This window comes from Pinus tabuliformis, chromosome 4_1 (assembly GCF_031772625.1).
Source record: "Pinus tabuliformis cultivar Carrire ecotype Pingquan chromosome 4_1, CPIR1, whole genome shotgun sequence".
Taxonomy (NCBI): Eukaryota; Viridiplantae; Streptophyta; class Pinopsida; order Pinales; family Pinaceae; genus Pinus; species Pinus tabuliformis.
In genome coordinates this window covers 667,988,521-667,993,450 of record NC_142303.1, presented here as the reverse complement: position 1 = coordinate 667,993,450, position 4,930 = coordinate 667,988,521, and the positions used below count along the sequence as shown (strand labels likewise).

General features: G+C 38.8%; 1 pseudogene across 2 annotated transcripts; it reads left to right on the top strand.

The window, feature by feature from the left end:
- Window positions 1-206: 206 nt before the first annotated feature.
- On the top strand, window positions 207-3,654 carry LOC149177877 (pentatricopeptide repeat-containing protein At2g27610 pseudogene; annotated as a pseudogene). Of its 2 annotated transcripts, none has more exons than XR_016258147.1 (2): window positions 207-335; window positions 428-3,654. The product of XR_016258147.1 is annotated as a pentatricopeptide repeat-containing protein At2g27610 pseudogene, transcript variant X1 (transcript). The 2 variants fall into 2 exon arrangements; XR_016258148.1 differs by having other exon boundaries at window positions 223-335; window positions 550-3,654.
- The last annotated feature ends 1,276 nt before the right edge of the window (window positions 3,655-4,930 follow it).

Here is a 4,930-nt window from a genome sequence, read left to right as displayed (position 1 = left end):
AAAATGATAGAGTACGTATGTCTATGTAAATTTTAGCAATTAAATCGCTAAACATAAGAGAATGTTTTATTTCACAAATGAAAAAATTTAATACACCAATATGATGTCTAACTTCATCGTGAAGTTGAAATTATATTATTATTATTATATTAACCTTTATAATAATAAACTCGTCATCTAGACGTATAGACGTATATCTTTATCTTTACCTTTTAAGTAGATATTAGTATAAACTTTTCAGAAGCGCAATATTTGGAGAGTTTGAAACAGTAACATTCATAAAAACTCCCCACTCAGGTACACGAAAAATCCAGAAGCTGCTACAGATTGAGCAGGTAAATATCTAAATAAATGTTTATCTCCCCTTTCTTTACAAACTGGAAAAGGAAAGTAACAGAATGGTGGGTCAATGAATGATAAATTGCAGACAAAAAGGTCCGACAGCAAGTCTCTGTGTATTATCCCGAGACTATAAAACAATTGAAATGGGTTTCTTTGCACTGCGATTTGATATTGGTAATAAGCTTAACAGTCCTCTCGGATTCGCAGAACACAAAGCAGACAGATGCATTTTCAAATATGTTAGCATCCGAATCCCATGTCGTACAAATTCACTTGGGTTTACAGGTAATCACATAAGTTTGAGCAATTCGGCAATGGGAGTTCGTTTCAAAGAAATCCTTAGACATGTACCCGAACGGGAAGCTAGAGGATTTGAGAATGTTAATTGCAAATATCAACGAGCCATGGATTTGGATTCCTATGTTTCTATTCTGCTTGAATGCATAAGCATGAGATACCCTTTATGGGGTAAGCAGGTCCATGCCCACAACCTAAAATCTGTCATTAATCCAGAAGTTGTTATGCTGAACAACCTTGTGAACATGTATACCAAATGCGGTCTTCTGGAGAATGCACGCCGAGTGTTTGATGAAATGCTAGAACGAAACATAGTGTCATGGACCATATTGATTATGGCATATGCCCAGGATGGGGTTGGAGAAGAGGCGTTGAAACTATTTGGGCAAATGCAGAGAGAAGGGATTAAGATGGACCAGCTTATCTTCTCAAGTGTTCTCAAGGCATGCACGGACATCGGAGATTTACAGTCTGGGAAACAGATCTTTGCCCTCATTATCAAGATAGGATTTGGCTTAAATGTCTCGGTGGGGAATGCTCTTGTTACTTTGCATGCCAAATGTGGGAGTATAGAAGATGCCTGTAAAGTGTTTGATGGAATGCCTGATAGGAATATTGTCTCATGGACTGCTATGCTTTCCGGCTATGCTCGGAATGGCCTAGAGGAAGAGGCCGTGAGTCTCTTTTCTGAGATGTTGTTGGCAAGTGTGAAGCCAAACCATTTCACATTTGCCACTGTCCTCCAGGCATGTGCCGGGAAAGGATGCGTAGAACAGGCCAAGAAGGTCCATGCCCATATCATTGTTACCGGATTTGAATCGCATGTGACAGTAGGGAATTCTCTTGTTTCAGTATATGCGAAGTGTGGATGCGTAGAAGATGCATGCAGACTGTTTAATGAGATCCCTGATAGGAACATTGTCTCATGGAATTCAATGATTGGAGGATATACCCAGCATGGAGATGGTGAAAATGCCTTCAGGCTATTTTGTCAAATGCAACGAGAAGGCACGAAACCTGATGAATTTACCTTAACCAGTGTCCTAGGTGTATGTGCAACTCTAGCTGTTTTAGAGCAGGGCAAGTTTGTGCATGCCTACATTATTAAAAGTGGATTTGAGAGGAATGTGGCTGTGGTAAATGCTCTTCTTACAATGTATGCCAAATCTGGGAGCATTGCAGATGCTCATAGAGTATTTGAAAAGATCTCTGATCGTAATGTTGTCTCGTGGACTGCAATGATTGCAGGTTATTCTCAACATGGGAGTGGCAAGAAGGCCCTTGAGATCTTTCGGAAAATGCAATCTGTAGGTGTGAAACCAAACCACATTACCTTTGTCGCCGTTCTCTCTGCTTGTAGTAATGAAGGCCTTGTTGGTGAAAGTTGGAACTTTTTCCATTGTATGACTAGAGATTATGGCATTAAGCCAGGAGTTGAGCACTATGCTTGTATGGTTGACCTTCTTGGTCGGGCTGGGCTCCTACATGAAGCAGAGGACTTTATCAAGAGAATGCCGGTGGAACCTAGTGCGTTGGTGTGGCGTAACTTGCTTGGTGCATGTAGAATTCATGGTAATGTGGAGATGGGAAAATATACAGCCGCTAGAATTCTTGAGCAGGAACCATATGATGTGGCCACTTATGTAATGTTGTCTAACATCTACGCTGCAGCTGGTAGGTGGGATGAAGTAGCAGAAGTAAGAAAATTGATGAAAGACCGGGGTGTGAGGAAGGATCTAGGACAGAGCTGGGTTGAAATCAAGAATAAAATTCATATGTTTGCCTCAGGAGATAGATTGCACCCACAAAGTGAAGAGATCTATGCAAAGCTGGAGGAATTAACTATGCAAATAAGAAAAAAGGGGTATGTTCCCAACACACACTGTGTGCTGCATGATGTGGAGGAGGAGCATAAGGAACCCATTCTCTTTCATCATAGTGAAAGGCTGGCAATTGCTTTTGGGCTGATTAACACTTCTGCTGAAACACCTATCCGTATAGTCAAGAACCTACGAGCATGTGATGATTGTCACACTGCCATCAAATTCATTTCTCTGATTGTTGAACGAGAAATTGTCATGAGGGATATTAATCGCTTCCATCATTTCAAGAATGGAATGTGCTCTTGTGGAGATTATTGGTGACATGAAGGGACACATAGATATAGCAAAACCTTTTTCTGGTGTTAGTTCAATATATTGTATTGTACAGTGTTTGCAGCCAAATATTATCATTGCCTTGGAGCGTGGTTAGAGGACAATTTCCCTTGCTAACCTTGACTTTGCGGTGACCTTATTCTGAGATTTAGAAGACCGTGCTCACTTGATGTTTGCCATAGTATGCAATTGCAAGATTCATCAGATTATGGATGCAGACTTCGTTGAAAAAAATGCTGCTATTAAAGAGTTTATTTCAACATAAGCATACTAGTCAACGTGCCAGTTTGAATCTGCTATGAAATATTTGGGCAGCAAGATCAAAGGTTCATCAAAGAAGGGAAGGAGATCAGCAGTTGAGTCGTTGAATGAGAGATTAAGATTATTCAAACTTTATCCTTCTGCAGATTCAGTTGGTATGGAATAAGATAATCATTTATCAAAACATAAGGCATTACTCTCGTAGGGTTGAAACCATCTTTTAAAACTTGAAAGTTTCCATATTGTAGGTAATGCAAGGATTGTTTACCAGTTTTATGGATACATTCCTTGGCAATTTGATTGCTTGATAGGACCTGCATAGGTCCACCTTAACCCCAGATCAAATAAGCACCAAGAGTATGCAATGTTCATGGAACATCAAATGATGGTTGTGCTAGGAAAGATGATAACTTGTTGGATTCTATGATTGAGGCCTATCTATGTGAGAATTGTTTCTCTTTGATATTTTGGTTTAATCTTATGGTGCTCAAGTTGGCTTGCTAGATGGCTATGCAAGATCTTTATTTTAGGTAGTCATTACGGGTTGAAACTTGTCAATGATGTGCATTCATTGAAGCATTTGTCTATAACTCTTCTATGGAGCATCATAATGTGTCAGGACTAACAGCTTTGATGATGGTTAACAGTAGCCTGCACTTTTGTTTGAAGTAAATAGACAAGGGCCCAGGGGCCAGAAATTATGCTATGGCTAGATTTCAGAATCTTATGAAAGGCAAGTAAATATAACCATTGCTCATTGAAAGGTTACATATTCAAGTAGATGATGGTGTTCAACAAATTACTCTCTAAAATGAGTGCACTAAACTTCTGTTGGGGTAAACATCAAAATGGCATACTCACAAGAAAGGTGGAGGGAAGAGCATATCTATGGCAAGCAGCATTATACAAAGCTTCGTTTAGTTAACTGACTGTAGCCTAATTTCTCATTCCTCTTGTTGGCTATAGCCTATTTGAATATATTGTCAGATATTGATGTGTTGTTTGTAAAGGCCTAAAGCTGCTTAATATTATACTAGCTGGGAGCAATTTCAAAAGAACATAATTTCTTTTTATTGGAAAAAGTGGATTCAAGCCTTGAGACGTCCCTAAATATAGTTCAGGAGATGATCCAATGAATCCTTTTGTGAAGAGATGTAGAAGACAATAACTAGATATGAAGCAATGCGTACATGTCGAAATGGATTTGGTGACCATGATAAACTTCTAAAAATCAGTTTAAAATGACAGGCTAATGAATCGGCCAGTCATATTCATAATACTAAAAGTAATCTTACAATTGTTTTCCTGCACCAAGATGTAATTCTAGACAACCCACACGCTTGTTTCAAAAGCATATAACACTATTCAGATCCAATGCCCTTCGCCTTAAATTTGGCCTAATTTTTGTCCAAACCTTTATGAAAATAGGTCAATATCGGTGTTCTGAAAATATCAATATTGGATTATTGGATTATGGCAGTGTCAATATTTGATCTCTAAACTGCCCTGAATATTCCAGTGGGCGACTCGTTATAAATGGTTTACAGTGAGCTTATGCTTAATTGTGTGACTACCCTTTTTGCATCTTTTACTGGTGAGATGAAAAAATAACACACACCATATGGGATCGTCAACCGCTATTATATAGAACATAACTACAGTAGAAAAGCCACACACGATGCACACACTGTTTATTTGTGTTGAAACATAACCATTAAAATAGGCGTTGAACCTCTTGCCCTCTTTTCAATCAAGGTTTTAACATCCTTTCTTGGTCATTAGGCTTACTGCTTTGGACTCTCATGATGCCTCCAGAGGTGTTTAGTGTATTTACATACATTACTAACTATTCTTGGGTGGAACATGGTGAACTA